Source organism: Bubalus kerabau, chromosome 1, assembly GCF_029407905.1.
Source record: "Bubalus kerabau isolate K-KA32 ecotype Philippines breed swamp buffalo chromosome 1, PCC_UOA_SB_1v2, whole genome shotgun sequence".
NCBI classification, from domain to species: Eukaryota; Metazoa; Chordata; class Mammalia; order Artiodactyla; family Bovidae; genus Bubalus; species Bubalus kerabau.
In genome coordinates, this window is record NC_073624.1 from 147,321,137 (window position 1) to 147,333,885 (window position 12,749).

Here is a 12,749-nt window from a genome sequence, read left to right on the forward strand (position 1 = left end):
GAGCTGCAACTACTGAGCCCATGTGCCACAAATACTGAAGCCTGTGTGCCCTAGAGCCCTTGCTCTGCAACAAGAGAAGCCACTGCAATGAGAAGTCTATATACCACAACTAGAGAAAGCCCATGCCCAGCAATAAAGACCCAGCATAGCCATAAATAAAAATAAATAAATAAAATGATTTTTAAAAATCAAAATTATTCCCCCCCCACAAAGTCCTACAATATATATAGAATCACAAAAGACCCAGAATTGCCAAAGCAATCCTGAGGAAAAAGAACAAAGCTGGAGGTATAACCAGACTCCAGACTATACTACAAAGCTACAGTAATCAAAACAGTGTGGTACTGGCACAAAAACAGACTTGCAGATCAATGAACTAGAATAGAGAGCCCAGAAATAAACCCATGCACCTACAGTCAATTACTATACTACAGAGGAGGCAAGAATATACAATGGGAAAAAGAAGTCTCTTCAACAAGTGTTGGGTGTAAGGAAAGCTGGACAGCTATATATAAATCAATGAAATTAGAAAACTCACACCACATACAAAAACAAACTCAAAATGGTTTAAAGACCTAAATATAGGAAATGACACCATAAAACTCCTAAACAAGAACATAGGGAAAAACATTCTCAGACATAAATTATAATAATATTTTCTTAGATTCACCTCCCAAAGCAAACAGAAATAAAAGCAAAAACAAACAAATGGTGCCTAATCAAACTTCAAAGTTTTTGCACAGCAAAGAAAATCATCAATAAAACAAAAAGACAATGTATGAAATGGGAGGAAATACTTGCAAACGATGTGACCAACAAGGAGTTAATATCCAAAATACACAAAGAGCTCATACAACTCAAAATTGAGGGGAAAAAAAAAAAAAAGTAAATGCCTCAGTCAACAAATGGGCAGAAGACCTAAGCAGATGCTTTTCCAAAAACACAGATAGCCAACAGGCACATGGAAAGATGCTTAACATTGTTAATTACTAAAGAAATATAAATCAAAAACACAATGATGTGTCACCTCACACCAGTCAGAATGGCCACCATTGAAAAATCTACAAATAAATGCTGGTGTGGAAAAAAGAGACCCCTCCCACACTGTTGGTGGGAACGTTAAATATCAGTGCAGCCACTATGGAAAACAGTAGAGAAGTTCCTCAAAAAAATGGAACTAGAGCTATTATATGATCCAATGATCACACTTCTGGATATATATCAAGAAAAAATTGAAAACTCTAATTTGAAAACACACAACCACCCCAATGTTCATGGCAGCATTATAATAACCAAGACATGGAAATAATCCAAGTGGCCACCAACAAACGCTTGCCACATCTAGAGAAAGTTCACATGCAGCAATGAAGACCCAGTGCAACCAAAAATAAATTAATTAATTTAAAAAAATAATAATAATACAAATGAATTCATATATAAAGACAGAAACAAACTCATAGACATAGAACACAAACATCGTTACCAAAAGGAACAGGGAGGGAGAGAGGATCAAATGAGTATGTGATTAACAGATACAAACTCCAAAAAATAAAATAAATAAGCAACAAGGATTTACTATTTAGCACAGTAAATTATTTTCAATATCTTATAATAATCTATAATGGAATATAAACTGAAAAAGAACTGAATCATTTTGCTACATGCCTGAAACCAACACAATATTTTAAGTCCTCCTCAATGAAAAAAAATTTTTTTAGAATAAATAAGGAAGAAAAGAAAAGGCGGGGAAAGTAGAGATTACAGAAAAATTAGATAAAAACATTACCACAAAAACTTATGGTTACCAAGGGGAAAGGGAAAGTGGGATAAATCAAGAGCTTGGGATTAACATATACAAACTACTACATATAAAACAGAAAACCAACAAGAATCTACTGTGTAGAATACAGAACTCTACTCAGTATTCTGTGATAACCTATATGAGAAAAGAATCTGAAAAAGAATGAAAATATATATATATATATATATATATATATATATATACACACACACACTCACACACACGACTGAGTGACTTCCCTTTCACTTTTCACTTTCATGCATTGGAGAAGGAAATGGCAACCCACTCCAGTGTTCTTGCCTGGAGAATCCCAGGGACGGCGGAGCCTGGTGGGCTGCCCTCTCTGGGGTCGCACAGAGTCGGACACGACTGAAGCGACTTAGCAGCAGCAGCAGCATACATAATATATTTAAAAAACTATATTAAAAAAACTTTGCTGTACACCTGAAACTAACACAACATTGTAAATCAACTATACTCAATGTAAAATAAAATTTTTTTAAAAAAATAATATTGCCACAACAGGAGAAAGAATGAAACACAGACTCTAATATAAATTTATCTTACGATAAAGATTTTAAATTAGCAGGAAAGAGTGACTCTTACATAAATCATATTAGATCAACTAAATAAACATTTAGAAGAAAAATTAAAATTCAGCTGATTCCAAGACTCATTTCTTTGCTCAAAATCAATTCCAGATATAGCAAAAGTTATAAATTCTGAAAGACAGTATGAGTGAATTTATATATAATACAGTTATGTATAATAATTGAAGTAGAAAATCCTTTCTAACCAAATACAAAATTCAGAAGCCATAAAGGAAAAGGTTTTAAAAACTGAACACAAAAATATTTTATTTTATGTATGATTTTAAAATAAAACATAAAAGTAAAATAAACAAAAAATTGGAGGAAAATACTTGCAACACATTAAGCAAACAAAAAAATAATAATTTGCTTAATTTACTATGGGGCAATTAAAAAAAAAAATAAGTACTGGATCTTCTTGCCAGAGCAATCACACACACACACAAAAATAAAACGCATCAGATTTGGAAAGGAAGAAGTAAAACTGTCACTATTTGAAAATGACATAATTTTATATATAGAAAATATTAAAGACTCTACTGAAAAGCTGAAAAAACTCATTCTAATCAATGAATTTCATAAAGTTGCAGGATACAAAATTAACATACAAAAATCAGTAGCATTCCTATACACTAACAATGAATTATCTGAAAAAGAATAAAAGAAAACAATTCCATTTAAAATAGCATGAAAAACAGTAAAATACTTGGGAATAAACTTAAGCAAGAAGGTGAAAGATCTTTACTCTGAAAACATTGATGAAAAAAATTTAAGAAGACAAAAATAAATGGAAAAGTATCCATTGTTCATGGATTACAAGAATTATTATTGTTGAAATGTCAGTCTCTAGACTGACCAAAAACCACCTATAGATTCAACGCAATTTCTATCAGGATTTCAATGGCATTTTTTCAAAAGTAGAGAAAACTTCTGAAGTTTATATAGGACCACAGAAGACCCAGAATAGCCAAAGTCATCCTGAGAAAAAACAACAAAGTGAGAGGCATCATACTTCCTGATTTCAAGTTTACCATACAGCTATAGCAATCAAAACAGTATGATACTGGCACAAAAATGACAAATAGACCAGTGGAACAGAATAGAGAGCCCAGAAGTAAACCTAAGTATAAAGTCAACTAATATTTGACAACGGAGCCAAGAATACTCAATGGATAAGAGTCTCTTCAATAAATGGTGTTAGAAAAATTGGATATTCACGTGTAAAAGAATAAAACTAGACCCCTACCTTACACCACTCACAAAAATTAACCTAAAGTAGATTAAAGACTTAAATGTAAAGACTAACACCATAAAACTTCTAGAAGAAACCATATGCAGTAAGCATGGCATACTTTTGACATAGATCTTAGTAGTATTTTTGTTTATTGGTTTCCTCAGGCAATGGAAACAAAAGCCAAAATAAACAATTGGGAATACATCAAACTAAAAAGCTTCTGCACAGCAAAATAAACAATCAACAAAGTGAAAAGAAAACCTACAGAATAGGGAAAAATACCTGCAAATCATATATTCAGTAAGGGATTAATATCCAAAATAAAGAAAGAACTTATTCAACTCAATAGCAAAAAAAAAAAAAAAACAACAACTAAGGGTGGGTAAAAGATTGGAAATACACATTTTTCTAAAGACTATATACAAATGGTCCACAGGTACATTGAAAGATGCTCAACATCAATCCCTAACGTCATTAGGGAAATGCAAATCAAAATTGCAATGAGATGTCACCTCATACCATAGAATGGCCATAATCAAAAAGACAACAGATAACATGCAGGAATGTGGAGAAAAGGGAACCCTTGTGTACTATCTTGGTGAGATTGTAAACTGGTGCAGCCACTGTGGAAAACAGTATGGCGGTTCCTCAAAAATTATAAATAGAACTACTATACAATCCAGCAATCCTACTTCTGGGAATATATTCAAAAGAAACAAAGCACTAACTCAAAAAGATATCTGCACCCCCATATTCATAGCAGTATTATTTACAATAGCTTAGACATGGAAACAACTTTAGTGTCCACTGATTGATGCATAAAGAAGTTGTGGTATATACACACTGTATAAAGAAATATTATTCTGCCATTAAAAAATGAGGAAATTCTGCCATTTATACCAACATGAATGGAACTTGAGGGCATTATGGTTGGTGAAATAAGACAGACAGAAGAAAGAAAAATATTGTATAATCTCATTTGTATGTGGAATCTTTTTTAAAAAGTCATACAAAAAGAGATCATATTTGTGCTTACGAGAGATGGGGCATTGTGGTTGGGGGAAGGAGAACTGGAGGAAAGTAACAAATTTTGGTGAAAAAGGAACAAATTTCCAGTTTTAAAATAAATAAGCCCTTGGGATGTAATGTACAACATGATTATAGTTAACACTGCTGTATGACATTCATTAAAGTTATTAAGAGAGTAAACCCCAAGAGTTTACTAAACTAAAAAAACTTTAGTTTCTTTTTTTCCTTTTCTTTTTATTGTGTCTATATGAAACGATGGATGCAAACTAAACTTATCACAGTAATCATTTTACAATACAGGTGATCCTTGAACAGCATAGGAATTAGGAACACCGACCCTCCTAATGGTCAAAACTCCACATATAGTTTAGAGTTACTATTCACATCCACAGTTCTTCCACATCTTCAGTTCTACATCTGAAGATTCAACCAACCACAGATAATGTAATATAATATTATTTACTATTGAAAAAAAATTTTCTTATAAGTGGATCTGTGTCATTCAATTCATGTTGTTCAAGGGTCAACTATACATGTAAAACAAACCATTATGCTGGACCTTTTAAACATACAGTGATGTATAACAATTATATCTCAATAAAACTGGAAAAGAAAAGAAGAGCAAAAAATATGGAAAGGCAATTTGTATAAAAAAGAAATACAATGGGCTAATATTTAGAAATTGCTCAACCTTACTTACTATTAATCAAATGCAAATCAAAAGAACAAGATATAATTTTTACCTATCACTAAAAGATGATTATCAACAGTGGTAAGAGTTAGGGACATAAGCTTTCAACATATGCTGTTTGTGGGGGTAAAAATTGATATGAACTTCTTGAAGAAAAATATGATAACAGCTCTCAAATTTTAAATTATGAATACTCTATACTCTCTAACCTTCAGCTGATATTTCCAATTAAAGGTAATACTTATTAAATTGTAAAATTAACATTCCTTTTGACTCAGCAATTCTATGTAATGAATTTATCCTAAAGATATATTCATAAAATTACATCAAGATATGTGAACAGGGATATTCATTATGGCATCAGATCAGATCAGATCAGTTGCTCAGTCGTGTCCGACTCTTTGCAACCCCATGAATCGCAGCACGCCAGGCCTCCCTGTCCATCACCAACTCCCGGAGCTCATCCAGACTCACGTCCATAGAGTCAGTGATGCCATCCAGCCATCTCATCCTCTGTCATCCCCTTCTCCTCCTGCCCCCAATCCCTCCCAGCATCAGAGTCTTTTCCAATGAGTCAACTCTTCACATGAAGTGGCCAAAGTACTGGAGTTTCAGCTTTAGCATCATTCCTTCCAAAGAAATCCCAGGGCTGATCTCCTTCAGAATGGACTGGTTGGATCTCCTTGCAGTCCAAGGGACTCTCAGGAGTCTTCTCCAACACCACAGTTCAAAAGCATCAATTCTTCGGCGCTCAGCCTTCTTCACAGTCCAACTCTCACATCCATACATGACCACTGGAAAAACCATAGCCTTGACTAGACAAACCTTTGTTGGCAAAGTAATGTCTCTGCTTTTGAATATGCTATCTAGGTTGGTCATAACTTTCCTTCCAAGGAGTAAGCGTCTTTTAATTTCATGGCTGCAGTCACCATCCGCAGTGATTTTGGAGCCCAGAAAAATAAAGTCTGACACTGTTTCCACTGTTTTCCCATCTATTTCCCATGAAGTGATGGGACCAGATGCCATGATCTTCGTTTTCTAAATGTTGAGCTTTATGCCAACTTTTTCACTCTCCACTTTCACTTTCATCAAGAGGCTTTTGAGTTCCTCTTCACTTTCTGCCATAAGGGTGGTGTCATCTGCATATCTGAGGTGATTGATATTTCTCTCGGCAATCTTGATTCCAGCTTGTGTTTATTCCAGTCCAGTGTTTCTCATGATGTACTCTGCATAAAAGTTAAACAAACATGGTGACAATATACAGCCTTGACGTACTCCTTTTCCTATCTGGAACCAGTCTGTTGTTCCATGTCCAGTTCTAACTGTTGCTGCCTGACCTGCATATAAATTTCTCAAGAGGCAGATCAGGTGGTCTGGTATTCCCATCTCTTTCAGAATTTTCCACAGTTTATTGTGATCCACACAGTCAAAGGCTTTGGCATAGTCAATAAAGCAGAAATAGATGTTTTTCTGGAACTCTCTTGCTTTTTCCATGATCCAGCGGATGTTGGCAATTTGATCTCTGTTTCCTCTGCCTTTTCTAAAACCAGCTTGAACATCAGGAAGTTCACAGTTCACATACTGCTGAAGCCTGGCTTGGAGAATTTTAAGCATTATGGAGAATTTAAGAATTTAAGCATATTGGAGAATTTAAGCATTATATAAAAGAAATTTAATCATTTAATCATTATGGCATAGCAACATAAAAAAATATATATGAAAAACAATAAACATATTCATCAATATAGAATGAGCTAAATATATTATGCTACATCCATATGAAACTGTACAACTCAGATGGAACTTGAACCACGTGCCAGGACTCTAACCCAACCTAAATCCAAATAAGGACTTGAACCCACAGTCTTTAACTAAAATTATATATCTGGTCTCAGTATATAAGGAAGTTCAGGTTTGGGACTCCCCTGATGGGCCAGTGGTTAAGGATCCTCCTAGTGAAATAAAGATTAGTCTGTGCACCCAACAAGAAGCCCTGGTGAGGCAACAAAGACTCAGTGCAGCCAAAAATTTGTTAAATAAAATAAATTTAAAAATGAAGCTCATATTCTTTATGTCTCATTGCAGAAAGAATTCAGTAAGAGACAAAGTGATAAGTAAGAAGTGAATTTATTTAGAGATGCATGTTCCCTAGACAGAATGCAGTCCATCTCAAAAGGCAAGAATGGCTTTGAGAGAAATAACTCCACAGACAGAGTGTGGGCCATCTCAGAAGCCGAGAGGCCCCAAAATATGGGGTAGTTAGTTTTATGGGTTGGGTAATCTCATAGGCTAATGAGTCAGTGAATTATTTCAACTATAATATTCAGGGAAAGAGTGGGGATTTCCAGGAACTGGGCCACCATTCACTTTTTTACTTTTATGGTGAGCCTCAGAACTGTCATAGTGTTTGTGGGTGTGTCATTTAGCATGCTAATGAATGACAATGAGCATATAATGAAGTTCAAGGTCCACTGGAAACCAAATCTTCCACTATCTTGGACTAGTTGGTTTTAACCAATTCATGTCATGTCCCATGGCTATGTCATTCTTTTAAAGGTTGTGACTTGCCCCTTCTCTCCTGTTTCACATATAGTAGTAAAACACTATGAAGAAATTGAAAAAAAATGAGGTAGGTCTACATGAATTGCTATGCATATATCTTAACTAAATGTAACTATCCTAATTCAGGGAAAGCAGGGGGGACATAAGATGCAGATAACTACGTATAGCATAAAGCCTTTATTTCTTGACCTAAATCAGGGTTCTGTAAGTTAGCAAGAGCAGAATACATGGATATTGCATAGGCAACCAAAAATGCATATCATTGATTATTTGATTCTTAAAACTAGGATTCCTTTGTTAACCTATATTGGAAAGGGAACTGCTGATTCTAACAGAAAAGCTAATTAATCCTGCAAATTTCCATGGAAACATAATCTATGAGCTCCAGCCCTGGACTAAGAAAGACCCTGGTACTTCTGGAGAACCACAGAGAGGTAGGTTTTATTTCTCACTCTCCCTTCATCTTCATCCCTATCCATAAAAACACAAACACTAGAAAGGAAACACCACAAGGGCAGGGCTTTAATTTGGTTCACTAGTATCTATCCCCAGCACTAAGAGTATTATCTGGTTCGCAAGTCATCTAGAAAGAGCAAATAATTTCAAGGCCAATGTTGGAGTAGAGCCAAAGTAGCCCTTTGAGGAATCCTGCTTCTCTGTCATTCTGTTTTCTCAATGAGCTAACCCAAGGCCTCTTTGCATTGATACTACCTCCAGAAGACTCATCAGCTGAGACCTGGTAATTCATTCATTATCTAGTTAATCATACTAGATATTATTCATTCTAGTTATTCATTTATAATCTAGTTATTCATGTATTATCTAGTACACCTCCATCCCAATTCTCTATTCCATATGCATATAAACAAAGAAGATAAATGCTTGGATAGGCTCCTTTCATGAACCAGTTTCATGACTGAGAACTGCTGATCACATTTTGAATGGTGCTAATATAAAATATGGGCTAAAGTCTTCAAGTTCCAATACTTAAAGGTTTTTGTACTAAACATTGTCTTCTCCATCAAATGTTTTTCACCATTAATGGAGGGACCTGAAGCAGCACAAGCATGCCAGTTAGGATAATGAAAAGCAGGAAAAAGAAGCAAGGGAGTGGAGGGGGGGGGTCCCAAATAAATTTGACCTAATTTACTATTTGCACATAGGAATTTAGTCACTTCTCAGATCCTGGAAGTTAGTGATTAAATTGGTAGCAGATTACTGGCTGTGTACCAGACAGCAATAATATAGTTAAAAATAGTAATTAAGCATGTGAAAATCAGGTGCAACAGCTAACAGTCATGTTCATTTTCAAAAATTCTATAGTCTCAATTATCTGTCACTTTCCATTAGGTTTGCAATTTGGCAAAACTCTGGAGTTCCACCCAAAGTTCCACAATATCATGTCACTTAAAATCCAGTATCGAAACAAGATTTAGAAAATCATTCTTTTTGAGTCTCTAGAGTAACATTCCCATGAGCCAATGATCCATAAATAAACACTATTTTTAAGTCTTCATTACGAAGCACATAGTTTCTCTTCAGGCAAGATTGGGCTGCCAACTTCTCTACTTAAGTCTTAATCCCTCCTATATCAAAGAAAAAATAGAAACATGCTAGCAGAAGTTCAGAGTGAATAAAGAATGGAACTCCCATCCCTCCATAGCTATGCTTTTTCTCTAAATACCACTGAAAAAATAAAATTCTATAATTAAAACAAGGTGATCCAGGCAAAATATATTCTTTAAATATTCACAACCCTATACCTTACCTCCCACAAAATACTGATACCTCTACTCTCTCCATTTTGACTTCTCTGTACCCCACTACCTCTGAAAATCAAATCGTTTTATTTATTAGCAATTTCTTGGCTTTTTACTTCAATATATTCTATTTATATAACCATAATTCTCAAATTCAACACCAATAACAGAATTAAAATTTCATATCTTCCCTAATTCCCACCCTACCCATGCCGTACTCCATTCTCATGTTTCCATAGCAGAAAATCTGAAAACTGAAACTCTGTTTTAACATGCGCCTTCTATACTTTTTCTTTACACTTTGCTGCCTAGATTTCCTCCAAATAATTCTAATTTCCACAGACTTCTATTATAAAATATTTGTTCTTCCTAATTCTATTTCTTTGTCACAGATCATAAAATTCATATAAATATGAACAACATACAGATAATCCTCTACAAAAGTTATTTATAAATTCTGTTGTTTTAAAGTCCAAAATAATGTAAGCAGTCAATAATACTGTCTATTGGTTTCGGGCAGAGATGAAGAATTTTCAACATGTAGCTTTGTTGATACCTGTGAAAATTCATAAGGAGAAATTTTGTAACTAGAGGAGATCCTTCCAAATACTAAATATATTGCTATCTCTGTGCCTGATAACTATGTTTTGCATCTTACAGACACTCAATAAATATTTCATTTGGTAGATAAAGAATTATACAAAACCTTAAAAGAAAACCAGTAAAAGCCATCTTCTTAAAAAATCACAATCTTTGTCTTCAACTCTAATTGTCCCTAATCTGACAAGTCTACACTTAAAAATAGAGCTTAGGGAAATTACCTTTAAAATAAATAAATACACAAACACACACACCATAGCACCTAGATGTTCAACAATGATTCATAAAATTATATGTATTCACTTGGAAGAATGTTAGCAATCTAAAATAACATCTATGTAGACTAGGTAATATTATATGGAAAATGTTTTGGTAAAGGTTAAATGAAAAGCAATGTTCCAAATTTTATCCACAGTATTACTGCAATTCATTTTAAAGTTGTGCAGAGAAAAAAGACTAAAAGAAAATGTATCAATGAGATTACAGATAATTTTGTCTGTGCTTTTAAAATCCCTACAATGAACTCATATCACTTTTATAATGAAAATAAAAATAAATTTTACTATAACAATCCAAAATATTTCACTCAATTAAGAAGAGAGACACAGACTGTGTGTAGGACACAACAAATGGAAATAGTTGTATATATGCTGTTGGCCGGAGAAGGCAATGGCACCCCACTCCAGTACTCTTGCCTGGAAAATCCCATGGATGGAGGAGCCTGGTAGGCTGCAGTCCATGGGGTCGCTAAGAGTCAGACATGACTGAGCGACTTCACTTTCACTTTTCACTTTTCATGCATTGGAGAAGAAAATGGTAACCCACTCCAGTGGTCTTACCTGGAGAATCCCAGGGACAGGGGAGCCTGGTGGGCTGCCGTCTATGGGGTCGCACAGAGTCGGACACAACTGAAGTGACTTAGCAGCAGCAGCATGCTGCTATATAGCAGCATGTTGGTATTTTGGGCTTCTCCATTTAACAAATTGTCCTATGCCACTACTAAGGTAATTTTTTTATGGTGGATAACAAAATTTTTATAGTTCATCCAAATATGCCATTTGACTTTGACTACTGATAATCTCTATCTCCAAACCACAATTGTTCTCAGTATGTTGACATTTTAGTCTGCCTAAAAAAACCTAGCCATAAACCCAGGACCAAGGCTAATTTGAAATCCTATTTTTCCCACCTGTGTGTTTTAAGCAAATCATTGGATCTCTTACATCATCAGATATGTTGCAACTGTCTTAGTGGTGCGTATCCATGACTCAAAACATGTACAGTTAATGAACTTCCTGATGCCTAACCTAAATTTCTTCTTGTTTCCATTTGTACTTCTCTCCAGTTCTGTTTTCAGTGCAACTGAGAGCAATTGCTTGCAGTCACCCAGCCACTGTCAGATAATGACCTTCTCTTTACATGACTGATGACTATTTCCCATATTCATCTCATCCAGTGTAATTTTCATTTGATTATAAATGGCAGTAAAGATAGCACTGAGAGATTCCTCAATTTCCTAATATTATTGACAATTATAAAACAAGTATATAAGGCAAATATTAAATTCAAAAATTAAGGCTTTTGCCACTATCTCATTTTAAAAATCTCCCATTACTGTGAACAAGTTTTGGGTTGAAAGTAAAATCCCTTCAAATATTTTGCCCCAACCCCATGCCAAGGCACATGTATCCAGTCCATATCTTATCTTTTCCTGCACTGGATCCCAATCGGCTTTTTATAGCCAGAAACTCTCTGAATGCAAAGCACGACCTTGGCTACTAGCTTCCCCTGGCACTAGTTTGAAAGTTATTTATAACTTTAAACTTAGCATGAAAGCCTATATTTCTCAACATAACTAGTCAAAACATTCCCGTTTTATATAGTAATGTAATGTTCTTTAATTCAGAAAGAAACCCCACACTTTAAACCTACAATATGTAACTAAGGCAGAGCAATTTCAACGCAGAAACAAGAATGCACTGAAGTCCAGCTCCTCTTTTTACAACTTGACTCTTACCTTTCTGTTGCTTCCTATAGAGTAAATGTGTTTAAAATTCGGCTCTTGTAGGAAATTTTCCAAAAAGAGTTTGGGGTAGGAAAAAAAATAAGACTTCTTGGTTAGTCACAGAGTTGCAGAGTACCAAACTGAGAGGCAGTGACAGTGGGGCAGTCACTTCAGCTGAGCGTCATTCACCCAGGATGAGAAAGAAGGGGAGGTTACAAACCAGGGTGGGTGGTATCTAATCCTGAACTGCTAGTCACTGACCTCACTGACAACTTGTTACTGAAAATACTTTGTTGAAAAAGGCCAGACACATACTTTACCCAGAGATCTACAAACATAGCTGTCAGGAAGCTCTAAATACGTAGGATCTGCATTTCTCTAGTACCTTTCTAAAACAAGGACCTCTCACATCTAATTAAAGCTGAATGCTGCAATTATCGAGAGTGAAAAATGATAAAGCAGGGATAATAGGAAAGT

General features: G+C 34.9%; 1 protein-coding gene across 1 annotated transcript in view; it reads right to left on the minus strand.

The window, feature by feature from the left end:
- The window catches only part of CTNNA3 (catenin alpha 3), a 1,911,430-nt gene extending 1,898,960 nt beyond the window's left edge, over nucleotides 1-12,470 (minus strand). Inside the window, exon 1 of the mRNA XM_055590589.1 lies at nucleotides 12,285-12,470. The gene's annotated coding sequence lies outside the window, so the exon portion shown is untranslated. The remainder of the gene's footprint in view (nucleotides 1-12,284) is intronic.
- Between the last annotated feature and the right edge of the window lie 279 nt (nucleotides 12,471-12,749).